This window comes from Trachurus japonicus, chromosome 22 (assembly GCF_045865225.1).
Source record: "Trachurus japonicus isolate A0001 chromosome 22, Traja_1.0".
In the NCBI taxonomy this organism is placed as follows: domain Eukaryota; kingdom Metazoa; phylum Chordata; class Actinopteri; order Carangiformes; family Carangidae; genus Trachurus; species Trachurus japonicus.
In genome coordinates this window covers 23,227,327-23,246,727 of record NC_140928.1, presented here as the reverse complement: position 1 = coordinate 23,246,727, position 19,401 = coordinate 23,227,327, and the positions used below count along the sequence as shown (strand labels likewise).

The 19,401-nt window shown below is 44.8% G+C and overlaps 1 protein-coding gene across 2 annotated transcripts in view; it reads right to left on the bottom strand.

The window, feature by feature from the left end:
- Positions 1-13,341, bottom strand: part of tiam2a (TIAM Rac1 associated GEF 2a) — a 71,943-nt gene extending 58,602 nt beyond the window's left edge. The window contains exon 1 of one of the 2 annotated variants that reach the window (XM_085767230.1): positions 13,098-13,341. The gene's annotated coding sequence lies outside the window, so the exon portion shown is untranslated. The remainder of the gene's footprint in view (positions 1-13,097) is intronic. The other variant, XM_085767228.1, reaches the window with a different exon arrangement.
- Positions 13,342-19,401: the final 6,060 nt, after the last annotated feature.

The following is a 19,401-nucleotide window of genomic DNA, read 5'->3' as shown; positions in this document are numbered from 1 at the left end:
ACAATCAGCCCAGAGACTCACTCACTCATTACCATAGCAATAGCCACTGTAGTGTTACCGTGGCAGTCATGTGAGACACACTCCAGCCTCCCTAAGGTGATCCATCAGAGATCATTGACCATTGCAGTACAATATCCATCATGCAGAGCCCCACTGTTAGAGGTCACGCACGTTCACCAGAGGTTTTCTAGGGGAAACAATGAGGCACAGAGGATTTGGGAGCAGGTAGATGAGTGGAAGTAATACATACTGTACACATCCAGAACCAGATACACGGTGCACACACATGCAGCATCAATCACTGGACACGACAGGAAAACAAAAAAACCCAGCGAGGGAGCGGAAAATCGATTCATCGGCGATTTGAAGAGGACAAAGTGAAACTCTCAAAGTGCCCCAGGTGTAAACTTGCATGATAAAAGCCACGGCTTTGAATCAAAATGGCACGCGGCTGGTGAATACGGCTCTATGTGGGGCAGTAGGGCAAACAACCAAGTCTGGCTTCATCCCAACACACACAAACACACACATACACACACACCTGCTAAGCTGGCACATGCTGCTGCAGGGGGAAGGCCAAACAGTCTGCATCCAGATGCTCGGTGGGTATATATACAAGTCTGTGTGTGTGCATGTGTGTGTGTGTGAGTGTGTGTGGCTCTTAGTGCCATCCATCACTGCCACAGACATGCATTAATCCCTCTCTGCATTCTTGAGGAGCCCTGACGCCAGAGGGAGTTTGCCCTTGTGGCCTCCCCCACCCTGGCTGCAAAGCACAGCCCCCCCTCCCTCTCTCCCTTCACAAGAGTGACACTTTACGCAAAAAATCTGTGTGAGCCGATGGGTCATGTGATTTCAGCTGGAAGCCAGAGGACAGGTTAAAGCTAATGGACATGGTAATTCCAGTGTTATCTCCCGTTTGCCAAGGCGAGCATATGTTGGTGGTAAACTTGCGCTCCAACTGGCAGCGTCTCTCCTTTTTACGGCCTATTAAGAGCCAGAGAGAACATGAATCACTCAAGCTCACTCTGATCTCATTCATCACTGTTATTCTCTTGACCAGGCAGGTTACAGGACCATCTGACTGATAACACACATAAGTGACCTGGAAAACAAATCAGTGCAAAAATGATAAGTAGGCAAGAAATACAAAATTAAGCAACGACCGGGTCACAGTGGTTGTTGGCACCAGCTCAGCACTTTCACTGATGTTTATACATCATGGTCACATGCACTAAAAGCCATAAAGAGTGACAAAGTGTCAGGCCAAAGCCAAGATGAAGCTTTAGGTCTATTAGGAGTGGTTAGACTAGTCTGGGCCTGTCTGGTTGGTTTGCTCATTGTGGTCAAGGTTAAGATAGATAACAAAGGAGCTGAGCCATTAGAGGCCATTACCTGCAGCAATTACAGTCTGTATTTAAAGCCTGTCCTTTTCCACATTACCAGGACTGAAAGATTGCCTCTGTTAAGTGCTCGGGATGGACGTTACCTAGTGAAAAAAATGTCAATTTTAAATATAAGCCAGTGACAAATCCACTCTCTCTTCGTGAGGCAAACTTCTCTCAAGATGCCAGCACTGATCTGATTTATTCCGCCTTGTTTCAACATCCTGACACTTAAAGAAACGCCTGAAACAAGTGAAACTGAACTGCAAACAAGCAGGATAATCCCCTCTCCACCAGGATGGAGGATTAACTTGTTTAAAACTAATTTCAGGCCTGCATTGCTTATTAGGGCTGACCTTTTTTTTATTTTTTATTTGCAGCTGCAAATCCAGACCACATCACAAATGCATTACACAACGCAGGAATGCAATTTTCCTTCTGTTTAAAAATGAAAATGAATGTGATGATTCACATGGAGAAGCTTTAGTATTCTCGGCACGCTGCTGTCCAACCCCGGCGAGACCAGCATACATCCTCGTGTCTGAGCTGAGCCGAGTGCGTGGAGCCGGGCGGCCGGCTGGAGATGGTGGTGGGATAAAGTAGAAGGGTTGTCAGCATCAGGTTGTGGACCTACATCAGAGCCCTGTAAACACAGGCCGACGGGCCGGACGGCTAAATAAACCATCCGACAGGTGAAGTAAACACTGTTTAGAAACGTCGCGCTGGATCCGGTGTCTCACACATAACGTATGTTTATGCACATGCAGCTTATAAATGTCCTTAAACACACATGCAGCGTCTAATAAGGAAGCATCCGACTTACGGTGCAGCTTTAGTAAACATAGTTCTGAGCTCACAGGGAGAGAAAGCTCGTGTAAATCTTTTCTTAAAGTAACCGTCCTCTGACGTAAAGCTTCTCGCAGCCACTGGCTCCGTACAAGATGAGAGGAAACAAACCAAGCAGTCTTCTTTTTCTGAGCTGGCTGGCTGTGGATCAAAGCTGGGTACATTCCCAAAGCAATAAACAGGTTATGAAATAAAACCAGCTTAGTGCAATCTCACTTTTACAGCAAAGCAGAAACATTATTGCTCCTCTTATCATTAACCAAAACAATTTATTTTATTGCAGCTTCAAGCCCGGCTGCCCATGATAAACAGTTATCTGTAACCGTGTACTGTCCACGGCAGAGTCGCAGATATCAGGAGGGAAATCTGAGCTAGACTGTCTGCTCAGCATCCAGAGAGCTGGTGATGGCTGAGACAGCTGGTGAGGGGCCAGGCACACATACACACACACACACACACACTGAAATGTTACTCATCATCAGAGTCACCAGTCTTGGGTGTCTGAGGTTTCTCTGCACTTGCGGCTGAGTCTCTGCAAACAATGTAGGGCCAAGTTATTGTAAGTACAAGCTTCGTGCACACAGAGAACGGTGCACACGCTTTTATTTGTATAGATCGAAGTGTAATTCGATTTAAGCTAATCCTCTTTATACATCAAGTCTTGACAGATTTAATTTCATTACAGCAGCCAATAGAAAGCCACACCTGGTGACAACAAGACCATTAGTATCAAGCTGTGACGAGGAGTGAAGCGTGGCTTTTGCTTTTTGTTTTTTGTCCTCAAGTGTGAGAAAATAAAATCACACCGACCGGACATGTCCTGCAGAGAAGAGCTCAACGATCACAAACAGGTTTAACACCATGCATGACAGTGTGAGTGTCTTGTGTATGTGTGAACACAACTTTGCAAGTCCTCTTGTCTCTTTTCCAGTAGATGCAGAGTTGTCGCACAGCCCGTGACCTAGTTTCTGGTCCCCACAACTGTGTGACAGGTGAACATGTCATTCATCAGAGCAAACACGATGTTGTGTGAAACCTGTTTTTGAAAATCAGCGCGTCGAGTTTGTAGGTTTGAGGTTTTTGTGTGTTTGTTTTCCCCGAGTCCTTCTCATTTCAAGTAGAACCAGATTTTGACTAAAGAATTCTATAAAGCTCAGTCTGAAGGAGCCCGAATGGCAGATGCCAGATTAGATTTCACTGTTGAATTATCACAAGAAATTAGCTGGGAGCCGTTATCGACCTGTAATCCTGAACAGGTGCCCGACAAAAGCGCTCGAGCAGCAGCAGCAGCAGTGTGCTTTGAGTAGAAAAGTTAAATAAACGTGACAACAAAGACTGACCTGGGCAAAGCTGCATGCAGGAAAACACCTAAACCAGTTTCACCAGAGTCACGTGCGCGACGCGGAGGCACGTGAAAGTCATTTGTAGCTGAGAAGTCACAGAAAAACCTTTTGCTAAACACACTCCTTTTGTCCTGCTCTGTAAAAGCCTTCCCACCGAGGAATGTTAGTTTCTACAAGCTGATAACGTAGGATCAAGGCCGACGTGGGCATCCAGCAGCACCTCATCTGAGCACATGGCACGACTTGGCTAAGCGCTAGCAGCTGTGCCACATGTGCACCGCTTTTATCGACATGATTAAATTAAGGCCCCCCGCCAAACTCATTATTATCCCATCCATATCGGGAGGCTCAAGAATGTCAATGAGGAGGACTGCGCTCATTATGCAGTCATCATGCACGGCGCCCGGGTAAAAAAACAAGAACTTTCACACAGTCGCAGACAGTAAATCAACAGTTTATTCCAGCAGGCTGGCTTTATTCCCCGACTCCAACAAATTATAGACCACTCCTTAATTTTTATCCCGCAAAATAAATTCCTCAACCAATTAAATTACTGCTACAAGCAGATGTGACAGCCGCCGGTGAAGTCCCACAGGACGGGCTGAAGGAATCGACAGGCAGATGCTCCGACCGGCAGAGGTCACGGAAGGTCAAGCTGTTCCATTATGAGAGGACAAGGGTGGTATTTATTCACCACCATCTCCACCCTAAGCAGGGGTGGGTTTAGAGAGAATGGAGATGGATACTTAACCCTGGAGGCATACGGATCACGACAAACCGTCCACTGTCTTTCTCATTACTGGTGGAAATGCAACAACTGCTCCCAATTCAGTGAGAGGAAGGTATGAAAAGGGAAAAAGACAGAAATTTGCAGATTATGTGAGAGAGAATTCTGCCAACCAGGCTGAATAATGACAGAAAAAAGGATAATACACACTGCCAAGAGGCTAGCAGTGCACTGAAACCAATTCTAAACAGCAATATTGCCCACAGAGGCAGATAGTGGTTTAAACAATCTAACCTGATCTGACTTGTCTGCGGAGTCGGTTTTGTCTTAGATTACATCAAAGCAGCTCACAGGCTCCTCTGCACACAGCTAAAAGAGGAAGACTGTGATTTTATTTGAAAACATTTTTCATGTACTGTTACTGTATGAATGTATCTTGGCCTTGGACTCCTGTGGCTAGCCAGAGGATAGTGCAGGGTTTGCCAAAAATCCCAGTCATTAAGTGTGATGATATAGATGCTGGTAAAAGATCGGAAAGAATGAATGCAGTCTTCCTCCAGCTTGTTAAAATACTTGTTGGCTTAGAAAAAAAAGAGAGCCTGTGGCACTGTATGATAGCATGATTAGTAAAAGCAGCGGGCATGTCTGGGACCAACCATGAACACACAGACAATCACCCTCACACACACACATATGCACACAAGCACAGCATCTTTATTTGAGAAAAGCAGCTTCCTTACTAATGACATACTTTCCCTGGGCTGCACTTAAGGTCCAGTTGAGTGTTGTGTGCACGCCCAGGAAGAACAAATAGGTTGAAATGCATTAATTTCCACTTCATTCAAAATCTGATCAGCCAGAGGACTCGTGTGCACATGAATCGCAGAGTGGAAGAAAAAAAAATACAAAGAGTGAAATGATACACGAGGCTAATAATACAGCATGACTGTGTAAGTACAGCTCAGCCAAGTCCTTTCACTGTCACAATCATCTTAACTGTCAGGAAACCCCAGTTCCTGGCGTTTCTCAGCTTTGTTATTATTAGTTTAAGCTGGGGCCTGCCAGCGCAGACCTATGCACTGTATAATATCGTTATTAGCGTTTCAAAAAAAAGTGGGGGGGCAACCACAAGTTTCCAGTGAGGCCGATTTCTCCACGCGAGCAGACCGCAGGGCTTGCCGCTGGAGACGAAAACCACTCGCTCGCACACACACAAAATTACTACTGAGGAGCAGGACAAGCGCCTAAAGAGACAAGAATGGTTTTCAAAATAGCTTCAAGAAAGTATCACAGTAATTAAAGTCATTCTTTTATAGTTTAGAGTCTCTGCCAAGATAAAAACAGACGTTTGGACTGAAAGAACTGGAAAGCACAGATGAAAATTGCCGTGCCGTCTCCATGCTGTTTGTATTGATACAGGATATGTATTGTAATAACACAGAATTACAAAGAAATGTATCCAGCGTATGTTTTAGTGACACAACATCTACGTATTAGTCACCAGTCAGGGGCGTACTCCTTGGATCACTAACCTCATAAAACCGAATAAATGATTTCAGCCTCCAAAAAGGGGGAATGATTTATAATGAATGACTATAGCGCTGTACGCATTCACTTTACACCAGTTCCTGTAACATGCAAGGAGAATATCAATGCACTTTTTTTTTTTAAAGGACGGTTGCTGGATGCAGAAAAATGCAACATCTCTGAAAGAGTCAGTTCTTTCTTTGATATGCTGGCAGAGGGATTCCTGCCATGAGGGCAGAAGAGTTAGAGATCAAAACTTCTGACTGTGAGAAAGCCAACAGGCGGCTCGCTCACACACGGCTACTCCATCAACATGGATGATGAGAGAGAGCTCCGGCGTGTAACACAGGCTTCTTATTATTCAGCTAGAAAGAATGCAAGAAGAGAAGCTGCTATACAACATGTGCGCCGCAGTGGACCCCGCGTGCTTCAGTAGGATGTGAACAGACCTTGTAAGTTGTGAGTCAGTCATTCCCATTTCACCACAGTTGAAACCGTAGACACTACTCCCTCACACGTCACCCACATCCAGCGATATCCATCTGGAAACGCCAACAATGGTCCAGTTGAGTGGGTCAAGCCCACGAGGGAGGTTTGAGGGGTCGACTGAAATGATCCATACGAGCTGGTGTAGGGGGGGTGGGGTCACAGTGCAGCAAAGTTAAAGAAGCCAAAGGCCAAGTCATGACCATCGGAAGGCTGCTTGGAATTTTGCTTTGGATTCAAAGTATGTTATTGATGCTGTTCTATTTTTAATGTTTGTTTGTTTGTTTGTTTTTATTAGAAAGCACAGTGAAGAGAAACTGGAGGAATGACATTTAGTAAAGCTCCTCCTGGTTGGGATTTCAACTGGCAATCACTGCTTCGGACTATGGGATGTGCTCTAACCGCTTGACCACAGAGAACCCCAATACTGTTCTATTTTATGTGCACATGTTTACATCTGGAGACAAAGCAATATTGAGTTAGTCCTTCTATGAGCAGTAACCTTTCCTGGCCAGAGGAACCAGGAGCAGATCAGCTTGAGTCTATAAACCGAGCAGTTCACTTTCTTGGCTCCAGCACCTTTAATAACATTAGGATCGAACAGCAGACAATTTACGAGTCAGCTTCTCCAATGACAGTTGAATGTCAAATACCGTGAATAGCCTCTGATATCCCCCTACACACTGCACACACGTGTCTGCTGTGTTTACAGCAGCATGGCGAACTACTTGCCCTCCATCTCCTCTTTAATATCGCACCACAAGGTCCGGAGATAAAGTCAGATTGTGTGGAGCCTCTGTGTGAGGTAGGTTTTTTTTCATAATCCGCTGACATGGCTTTGAACCCATATTGGCTAAACTGCTAAAACTTTTAAAAAGCAGCATTTATGAGAATCTGGTGGCATCTGCCGTGACACCGTTTGGGGAAGGAGATGTATTAATATTGCAGGACTGTCTCCAGTTGCAACAAGCCGAGCAGCGACCTGCAGTCTGCGTAATCTGCTTGACTTGGCAGCGGCCCACAGGAACCAGCTAGCGCTAATACCGACCTTCGTGACTTTGTAGAAATGACGTCGGTGAGGTTTATTCCATGAGAGTGATTTGTCCTGGCTTGTTTGGTTGTTGGCCACACGGCTGCACCTGCCTGTACACAACTGGAGACACTTCCCTCTAAACCTCTCCTCTAAACGGCCGAGTTAAAAAGGAAAGTCTTGACCGTTCTTTGCACCTGCTTTTTGCACCTGCGCCCATCAACTGTGAAAACCACCCAGGCTTTAGGGTGGCACTGAGCGCCCGCCAGGCAGAGCGAACAAGTCGGCCCCCCACCTCCTGCGCCAGAGACAGTGAACCCTGGGTTAAACAGCTCTTATGTAACAGCCAAGCAGAGACCATGTTGGCCCTAGCAAAGCAGAGAAAAGTGGAAAATGAGGGAAACCCAAGTCGACAGCGCTGAGTAATGGAGAAAGGCAAATAAATCTTTGGGCATCCAGAGGGTACTGAAAAAATAAGAAAGCCCACACGCACAAAGCAGCCTGGCCGACACGCCACTTGACTTCCCTCACATTAGAGATGTGATGCATATTTGACATCGTATTCCTGCAAAACCTGATGATACTGATAAAATGTCCCAACAACTATTGTTTCTATACTCTTATCTTAATGTGCTCTACAGTAAGTTCCTTCACTCACATATCCTTTTCCCTCTGACTGCATGTCAGCCAAATAAGCCTTGACGATGATATCACCTCGGGAAACAGGTTATTTGGATACATTTACCTCTTTGGAGATTTTCAAGAAAGGCTTAATTGAGCATGTTTTCTGAGTGGATGCCAGGATCGTCGTTGACCTAAAGCAATCAGGACCCCGTCTCTGTTTACGCTGGCCGGACGCCAAATGACTGAACCAACATGACAAAAGCCCGGAGACTGAAAAGTGGAGAAAACTGCTTATCTTGCTCGGAGATCAAACCGCCAATTGCTAAAGCGAGGGGGCGAGGGGGGAGGCTGGACAGGGAGAGGAGCGCTAATGAGCCTGAAAATGTTCCTCAACATTACACGAATACAAGGGCTGCCAAAGAGCCACCAAAAGCACCTCATGTCTGTGACAAAGCCTAGAAAAGTAGGCAGATAAGGCCCGCGCAATTCAGCCGAGCAAGTCACTAAGCAAATGGAAAAAATGGGAAACAACATCGATATCTAGGGAGACTCAGGAGTTATAGCACACGTGCGTTGTGATGGATGATATATGACTGCTTAAGATAAGACTATGATGAATGGACTATTATATACAGTAGGATACATGTGTGATTGTTGATGGATTTGTGCACATCACACAACTCTTCCCCATCTGCTCTTTATAAGTTTGCAGACCTAAGATTTATCACTTATTCAGAAGAAACATGTTGTGATGGAAATATAATCAACCTCTGGTGATGGTGGGATTTGTCATCTAATTTAACGAGAAAAAAACAAATCCATCTTACTACGCACAATGCTTTGATTATTTAGCATTTGATTCTGAATATGTTAGTCATCAGTCATCAAGCTTCATGTGCTGTACAAAAAAAAAAAAAACATCATAAGAGGCTGGGCTTCCTAGTGTCCATTTAAAACAAAAGGAGCAGTCAATCTCCACCCACTGATGAGCAGGTGGGATATGCTGGAGTAAATGTGTACCCAGAGTTTGCTTCATCCATCACGGAGGACAATGCGAGACACATGGCGCCAACTGAACATCCCAGTATCGAGCACTTTGGCCTGCAGCACCAGCTGTGTTTGCCTTCCCAATACTGACCGGGATAGTAAGTGAGACCTTATGGCTACTGGACCGAGGTGGGGCAGATCAATCACAATTTCTATTGTTGTAAGAATTGACTGGTAAGCAGGCGTAGAGCCAACAGGGAGGGGGATTGCAGGGTGCAGATTGGGGTATTTTACATACAAAGAGACTCCCCCCAAAGAATGCAGCAACACGTGTTGTTGTTTGATGCAGGTATCAGGTACAAAATATACCAGGCTTTTGTTGCACACAGACATGATGCAACCCCACTGTTTCCAGCTTGAATTCATAATCAAAGACTCAAACCGGAATCTACACACAGCATGAATGTGCAAGAGGAGATGCTTTGAGAATATAAGATCACAGACACTTCTCCACAGCAGATACCAAGTCCCACATGTGGATCACTACACCAGCAAATAGCTTCTGTTGTAACTCTGTCCTCCCCATCTTATTGTTCATCCGTTTTGATAATCAAACTATCCTCTGTGCAGCCGCGGCTCTTAAATCACTTGGTGGGGTTCAAAGTGCTGAAACAGCACCTACTCCAGACTAAAATATTATATGCCGTCTGCTATGCTTATAGGAATTACATGCACTGCTACTCAACTGCTACCATGGGGGCTGTTTGCCTCATGTTCACCAATCGCCACATGATTTATAGGACCATCAATAAAAAGGATGGTAATGGCGTGTCTTCTAGTTATTTCTTTGGGGTCAATGAAAGTCTGAATCACATGTGAAGTCATGTAGAACTGTTTAAGAGCAACCTCATTCCCTTATTCGCCAACACCTCAATCACCTGCTAGGTAACTCTTAATCTGGTACTCTGTCTGACACACTGTAAAAGCTCCCGCTGCCATTTAATCTTCATTTTTTTGTGTGTGTAAACCTTACAGGCCATTTTCTCAAGCAGATGACCCAGAGGGAGTGCAATTCAATTTAGAGCCACACCATTAATCTTTACAAAGGCTGGAGAAGTCGCGGGCGTTACCAAGGGAGCGAATGGGTGCACTGGTTCAGCCGAATGGCACCACGTCGCCCCTGCTGAGCTGGACAGAAGGTTCCTGTTTAAACAGCAGAGGAGGAGATCTTGTGCTGGAGCAGATACACAAAGTGCAACTGACTGAACAAATCCCTCAAAGTGGATGGTTGAGCGCGCATGTGTGTGTGTGTGCGTTCGCCAGCCTGGTAGCCACAGCAAAACAAGTTAAATTCAGAATCACTGAATTATGCAGCACACGCGGCACAAAGCTTCTTTTTGGGTTGATTTTTCTTTCTTTTTTTTGGTCACAGGGCTCAGGGTTATTATTTTAGTCCAAACTGCCACTACAGGACAGTACTGGGCAGTGTCAGCATGGAGTTGGCGATAGCTCCCTGACCTGTAGTTGTGTGTGTACCAGCAAGGGGTCAAAGCCAGTCATGTGTCTCTCTGCGAGTGTGGCAGCAAATGAAAAAGTCTCAGCCAACATGCTGTCAACACCAGCTTTCAGTTCACCTGCTTTTTATAGCAGCCACTCCAGACGCTGCTGGCCGCACACACTACCAGCAAACACTTTGAACGCCAAATATAATCTCAACCGCCGCAGTGAGAAATAGAAACATACAAGCAACTATTATGCCTGCCTGACATGACTGTTAAAAAGGAATACAAAAAGCCTCAGAGGGGCATCTCATTGTAGTCCAGTGAGGGTGTGGTGTGGAATGGGAAAAAAAGTAAAAGGTTTTGTTGAATTTCAGTTTGATCCACTTCAAATCCCTTTGTCTGGAAGATGCAGCAGTGCCTGGGGTTTCCCCTCAGCAGCGCCTCTCTAGAAACAGTAAAAGGCCTTCATCCCCCTGTGACAATAAGCACAGATGTTACCCATGCCTGATAAGTCACATGAACGCCACCTTATATGGAGAAAAGTGCGCCGAGGAGAAGACATGAAACATTAGCTAGTTTCTCGGCCGGCGCGCTATAGCTCTTGAGAATTAACGACGACGAGGCACTCGAACACAGCAGCCGACGGGGAGGAGGAGAACAGATCCTAGCCCATACTCACTGGACAGAGGTCGCCGTTCACAAAGAGCATCAAAGGCGAGAAGAAGAGTACGTTTTTCCACAACAGCACAACTGTTCTTCTTCACAAAGTTAGACAAAGCACATCAAGTGACTTCAAAACACATCATTTCACAGGGGGTAAGTTCCTGTGGTTATGTCACAGTCTGATGATGTTACCGAGCCCTTCGACTTAAATTAGACGGGTGACGAGCTGTAGATGCCTGTGAAGCAACTCAGTGCCACCCAGAAAGGCGGGTAGCATTACATCTCTCTTTTGTCACCGGTAAACAACGTTGACAACTGGCAGTCCTGCCGGCTGAGAGGCAAAATGTGCAACACTTGGCACAAAGGAGTGAACAAGCAAAGCGATTCACATGTTTTCCACTAAAAGGGAAATTACAGGCCACATTCAATCAATATCACTCCGGTTCAAGACCCCGTCCCAACCCGGGGAAAAACAGAATAGTAAAAACATAATGTTCCTTGCGGTCGAGTATTTCTTTGCCCACAAAAATGTGAGTCTCATCCTGGGCCAAAATACCCATATAGTGCTTCTGACCAGTCTGAGTGCACACATGAGAACAACAGTAATTATGTAAGTAAATAACTACTTCAGTATAGTCCATTTAACAGGCAGGGAGGCTGAGACGGCTCATGGAGTATAAACCAATGGCACAGCATGTTCCCCCTCCAGAAAAATAAACAAATCACATTCTTGGGTATCTTTCCTCTTCCGCTCGTTCTGGGCCGAGTCTAATTCCTGTTCCGCATAAATGATTGGTGAAGCTTTTAAATTAGATCCTCTTATCCAATCTGTCAGTCTATAATCGTATATCATATTAATTACCATTACTGTATCACATTTCCTCGAGATTGAACTTCTTAACCGAGACACAGCTGTGAAGATACTGGACAGACTCCAGCCTTCAGGCAGATCAATGAACAGTGCAGACCAGGGCGGGTAAAACATTAGCCTGGGTTTTTATTATTACAACCCTCCCCAGCAGCGTGCAAAGGTAGCAGGGCAGCCACCTTCACGTGTGGGTTTCCATGACAGAGGGGCAACCATGGCAAAAGGTATGCCCAGCCCTTCCTCCTGCTCCATGGCTCTGTTTGCACTGGGCAGGCCCTTCACTCCGGGGGTCTCCGAGGGGGGGCCCTTTTGTTGCCTCTGTATATGGCTAGAGCGCCCTTCCACCCCAACACACGGCCAAACAACACAAGTGGAGGATAAATCACATTCAAAATACAATGGTAGAGAATACCTAAGCATTTAGTGCAATGACCAATGCCCCCTAATTTCTTAGTTCATAAATCAGAAGGAAGAAAGAGAAACAACCAGCAGTCTGACAACATGAGTGCTGTGGTTTACATGCTGAACATCCCCACAGTCAGTGTCAGTGGGGTGACTCACATACCTTTAGAGTTTTTAATTAATTCCCAACGATGAATAAAACGACATGGTACAAATCATTTCATTTATCAAACCAAATCATAGTTCACTAGGCATAAAAGACTGAATAACACTCACACTGACAGTTTTAATCTCACATGATCATAAATATAAAGGGAGAGGCCACTCTCTGTCTCTGTGGTACAAAGCACTCTGATGAATAAATAAGTCTACTTTTATACTGTGAGCCCTTGTATCAAAACTCCGTTCCCTATCAAATTAATTATAGGCAGTGACGACAATCACATGTTCATGCAGGAAAATCATTCCTCTCTTTTCACACACAGCTGCTGCAGCCAGATCTCTATACACACAGCGAGGAGAGCCTGATGAAATCCATCCCAGTACCACACAAACACCCTCAAACTTATGTTGAACACGTTACACGTTTAAAAGTGAATACAGTGATGCGTTCAGGTGCTAGAGGCGGACAAAGCGCACGCACACAGGGGAACAGGGTCCTTTAAAAAACCAACGTGAGTGTAAAAATAAGTTCGCCTGCAACTTACCGGCTAATGTTTCCTCTGATAAGACATACTTCGACTGCGAATTCACGTGCCTCCCTCCTCGCGGGACCCAAGTATAACGCCGTTGCGTTTAATGGTAGCATTAAAAAAAAAAATCGGATTTTCTTGGAGCGTATTTCTTCCACGATTCCTCTGTTTCCAGATCAAATGTTCCTGGGACGGAGCGCCAAGAGACTGCGGACTCCTCCCAGACAATGTGGGGTTAAACTCCTCCTTCCCACGGACAGAGGGAGAGACGAGGAGGAGGAGGAGGAGGGGGAGGAGGTGGTGGCAGCCTACTCTACTACAACATGCTGTACCGAGGGATTAATGACGAGCACCTATCTCAAAACCACTGTAAACCAGGAGGAGGTGGTTCGTGGACCCGCAGGGGGCCCCTCTGAGAGACTTCAAGGTCCTCAGTGGAAATCAAATAAAGTTTTAATTATGTGACTGTTTCAGCTAAATCATAGAGGCGCTCCGCTGATTTCACACATGATGTTCATTTTAGAACAGAAGAACATGATTTAGAACAGAAAGACCCTTTTTTATGAACTGGGAGTAGCCTATAGGACTGAAATAAATTAGAACTTATGAGGTAGGACTGCAAAGCTGTATGGGAAATGTAGGATCCAGTGTTTTTGAACCTGGAGCCACACTTTCTAAATATTTCTAAAAGTCATCGAATCGTAAACATGAAATAAGTAAATAATCTAAACAAATGCAATATTTGGAGTATAGATTCAAAATATTTAAGGCTTATTTTAAGATGGAAAAGTATTACTACATATAGTTGTGTTTTTGGCTAACATGCCACACATTTGTTTGATCATATTGTTCACGTGGACCATTCCAGACACGGACAAATGATAGATCTTTATGTCACAGGGACCCAAACAGACCCCTGCAGATATACATATATAGAAACTATAAATCAAGCGTATGTTCTGTGCATTATTTATTTGTTTATTTTTGCTCACGTGTCTCACAGCAAGATGTGAAATCTGATATTTTGTTGTCACTATTGATGCAGACAGAGTGTGATTTATACTTTTTCTTTCTGCAGCAGGTCTTATAGTTTTAACTCCTCACCCACTACTCGGTATACTTGAGTTTCCAGCCTGTAGGTTCTCATTCAGGTGTTTTACTTGGGAAAGTGGGCAAGGTGAACATATTTTGCATAACACTGTCTTTGTTACGGACAAATGACCTGATAAGAAGAGTGATAGGAAACAGGTTTGGTCTCCTCAGACAATCAAATGGCACGCAAGTCAAGAGAACGATCATTGTTATTCTTGTACCCAGCATTAAGTATTCATTCCTCCCTTACAATTTCTCAGATATCTTCACTGAGATGCCTCCACTCCCTGATAACATAACTGCAGCGAGCCGGCCTTCCTTCCCACTATCTCCTCTGTGATGCTCGTAAACCTTGTGTTTCATAATGTGGCTCTTTGGCCAAGCGTGGCGACCAGGCCAGGCCCATCTTATCTGCATATCAGCCTCTTTACAGCTGCTATACAGTTCCCTATCTCTCCCCTGCCCATTGTATAGCAGCAGATACTGTAACGCTCTTCTCCTTTAATCACAGACCCATCAAGATCTATCTGTCTACACAACAAGCAGCCCCCTCGTTCCCCCTTGGCAAATTTAGCCACGGGGTATTCCACTCCTGTTAGCCAAGCATATTGTTTTGAAAACAACAAACTGTCTAATTATGCGTCTTCAGTCGGTGTCATGGGACTACGCATACAAATGAGGTTGTGAATCATCCAGAAGAACCATCATGTTGAACCATGATGCAATGATCCACTGGGTAAATGTCTGTCAGCCTCACCAATGACGTGCTACAGATCTCCACCCAGTATATGTAATGTCGTTCAGTGCTGCGCCCTAGAAATATTCTGGCCACATAAAGATCCTCTGTCGTCTGGCAGCTATCAGGAGCTCTGGTCACTCCGCATCTCATTAAATATAATTGACTCTGACGGACATCCTGCCACACATCCTCCTTTTCTGCTGTCTGCTGGTCTGACACGAGAAAACAATCCCCGACTGCTCCTCTTCTCCCATTAACTCACGAAAACAACTGGTCGATAACCAGGCAGAGCTGAAATATTAGTATTGCCAGTTTATTGCTTTAAAACACATCAGGGAGCAAAAAAAATAGTAGGCTCAGCGAACATTTTCTTATTTTTTATGCCGATGCCTAAGAAATATTCCACATAGGCAGACACAGTCACACATTTATCAACACCACAGTATCCTCACCCCAACACCTTCTCAAATGAGCCTTCTCAACACCCTCGGTCCAGCTATACTGACTGTCACCACTTTCTTCAACCATTATGGACACTCTAATGGGGTCGTCTTAGTGATTGTGTGTATTCACCAGTGTGTGTTACTGTACGTGAGAGCAAGGGAGGGGGGCTGGCAGAGCCCCTGCTAAGTGATTTTCTCACCCCTCTGCTTGCTGCCCATTGTACAATGTGATGTGGCCATTATAACCAGTGTACGAGGCGCTGAGCTGCGAAGGCTGGCCTGTTCACTGTCTACATGTAATTACCCTGCTCATTTGTCATGAAGGCTTTAATGGCCGACGGCGGCTTGGGGGAACATGTTCCGTACAGTTGTTTGAAAGGCTGGCCAGCTGGCTGCTGAAGGTCCTCTGTGGTTGTCTAGATGGGAAAAGGTGGGTTTGCATGTGACAGCGTCCAGAAAACACAAGGAGTTGTCATAAGGTGTGTGCATTCTGTGTATGATTGTGTGTGTGTGTGTGAAGCAGACAGAGGGAGGGTTATAATCAGACGCTCTCACGCCACACCCTGAAACAACTCCTTACTTGTTTCTAAATACAGCAGCCAACACTGAAGCATCCACAACCACAAAGAGTGCGACTGCAGCAGCTCACACAATAGACAAAGGAAATCTGAACACAGGGAAGGCAAATAGAAGGGCATGGGTGAAGATAAGGTATGAAAAATGTCGGGCCATTTTGAAAAAAAGGCTTTTAATCGAACAGGACAGGTCTGATCTAAGTGATAGCCTGCAGACTCCTAAGGGCCCGCCTAATGAGAAATCAATGACGACAACGAGTCAACCACGTGTCACTGAGGCCAACCTCTCATGCCAGTGTTATTCTGGTCTTTTAAGGATAGGCTACACTTACAGCACCAGATTTAGCCTCCTGTACATGTGCCTAGCGTTAGATTTTTTTTGTAACCCCTTGAGTTATTTTATTGTGATTCAGTAATAAACTCTTATCTGTGAATACAATTCTACAATTCAGCTATGGTTTCATATTGTGCAATAAAAAAATGTAGGAGTTGAAAGTGGTGCTTGATAGAGCGGCCTGCACCTGCGTTCAGAGGACATAATATACCTGGATGGATATATTAGTAGTGTGGGAAACCATTATATGACAGACCTTCCCCCTGCACATTGCATCATCTGTGGTGTCTGACTGCCTGTCTGAGAGGAGAGTAACACACAGCAGGGATGGGGGATGGATGTGACTGAGCTGTTGATTACTTGAGTTGTAGGTGAAGAAACTACCACGAGGGTGTGAGAGAGGTGAAGAGCTGAATTAGGTTTTTGTGCGACTGCATGTGGAGAAAAGATTGGAGGCGACTGCACGACCATGACTGTATGCTAAAGCGTGGGGTCATTTAATTGTGTGTTTACTGTGGGGGGTTGTCCTTAGTTTCTTTGTCTATACCGGTGCCCACTTTTGCATTATCTGTATCCTTTGGTGCAAGATCATGCATGACCGGTTGTTCTTTGAGGGAGGGCGCCTCCATTCTCTTTATCTGGCTGATTGCATCTGCACCTACTTGCCATCATTGCTCTCAGTCAAATGACTCACTTCAAAGTAAGAGTGTGAATTTTGCAGATCACCCAAGAAGGGATTATCAGGACAGCACCTTGATATTAGTTTCTCACCATGATAAATTGTGGCAATATATACCAAACAAGTTCAGGAAAGATAATTTTCGAAATTGTGTTGATGGATGATAAAAGCCAAATGCTAGAAGCAACGAAAAAAAATGTCACAAATGTTTTCTAAACTGTGCAATGTGAGTTAAAATGTATCAAACGTAAATAATTTACACTCAGCTGCAGGATGTTGTTCAACCGAGGATTAGACACTCTTTAATGACATACAACAGTAATTCTGTTCATCAGTAGTTTCTAGCCTCAGGGTGAAGCCCCACAGGCTGTTGTTGCATATCACATTGTGTCTCATTGTATTAGTCCATCAAGTGCAAGGGATAAATATATGTGAGCATACATTTAGCTCTCTCTATTTTTTTTTTCCAATGACACACAATGTGCACTTATTTGTGGCAACAATTGTGCAATTTTGGTGGTGTGTGTACTGTCACGTCTGTTTCCCTGTGAAGTAAGAGTCATATGACACCTCAGTCACTGTACCACAGTCAGAGATGACTGTTCAGACGAGCAGTGTTGAATCAGGAATCTCTCCCCCTTGTTATTGACACAATCATACATTGTGTGTGAATCCCTCGTCAGAATATGTTTATTTACCATGCAGTATATTGGGTTTATGGTGTAATGCAATACTTGGCTCACTCAGGCAAGCCTTTCGCATACACATGAGCATGAGTGAAATCTGTTCTATAGTTTTACTGAATCCTTTAAGACCACGATGCAAGACCCACTGCGCTGTCAGCAGCTATATTTTTCTTTTTCCCTTTAAATCCTTACATTTTATTTGACCTCTTACCAGTTCCTCTCAGGCAGTGCTGCCCACCTCCATTAGCTCAGATTCAGCCGTGTTTCTGGCTGGCTACTACAGAGTGAAGCCTTACAGTGACAGACAAGAAAATTGCTTAACCTAAAAAGCCATGTTTGTCTTCCCATCAGGCCGTGTCAGGTCCGGCGCACGGTGGCACTGCACCATGTCCAAACATGGAGAAAGAAAATATGACTGATAGACTGGTGGCGGACAGCTCGACATGTGGTCAGCGTGACATGAGACCTCGATCTAAAAATGTCCCCAAGAAAACACATGAGCACCCATTTTTATATTTTCTTGAAACCGAATGTAGGGCAGATTTGACAATGACAAAGTTGCGAGTGTGTAGGTGGCCAAATATAACTCGCATGAGAGAAGAAAGGATATAAATGATTGAGGGACCGTGAGGACATTACTGTATGAAAGAGAAATCAGGAATGGACTAGCCTTGTCTTTGAAATACTCCCTGAAAGAGAATAAGGAGGCCGTCTGTAGCTCTGGGTTGGCGTGACAGTTTAAGCTCCTTCAAATCTCCTCGCTGCTGGTTGAATGACTAGAACCACAGCCCTGCAGCCAGAGGCCAGTGAAGGTGAATCCAGAGCAAACACAGGGACACTTGATTAAGTTATCACAAGATTAAATTGAGTCAAACGAGAATAACATATTACAAGCCAACAAACATACACTGACATTCAAAAGCTCTATTCAGTAAAAAAAAATGGTAAAGGCTGATTCCAATGAGCCAAATGCAATCATTCACTCTGAAGTGTAACGTGGTATGTGGCGGGCTGCGCTGAGGCTATATTCTGCTCATTCTAATTCAATAAGGGCAACAAACGGAAAACAAGCCGAACAATTCAAGACGCAAACAACTCAGAGCGGCAAGTGGAGGGCCGGGAATCACCAATTCTTTAATTATATTCTTTAATTACATTCTTTAATTGCAACAACGTTACTGCTTTTTCGCCAATTAATGCATCTTTGACGGTGACATTACCGGCTACAACAGATAATATCCAGAGAGTTAGAGACTTATTGCTCCATTAGGACTGTGCTTGTTGCTGAGCCCGGCCCACTAAGGTAGCGTTCCCACACCCATTACCTCCTCGCTCCCCACTGAGAAACACTTTCACACCCATGTGAAGGGAGTAGTACACACGGTCTGTTAAAATTACCTTGTTAAAATCTGCTCATTTCACTGTCTTAATTAGAAACACAACCACGCTGCTCGGGGTCTTTCCCACAAAATCATCACCTGCCAGCACGACATAGATTAACAGAGAGCACCAAACCCAAATGAGGCGGTTGTCTGTCTGGCAGCTCAAGTTTTAAACAAAGTAGGAAATGAATGACCTGGAGCCGTTAATGGAAAGCCGATACTTTTCTCCCCAAACTGTCTGGACTGGTTTGGTTACAGGCCCCATGGAGGCGTGCATGGCAACGATGAAGAGTCATAAACAGTTTTAATGTCTCCTTGGGGATAAACTTCAGTTATTCCCAACTGTGGCAGAAATACTCACACTTCACAATGCCAAATCAAGTGTTCCA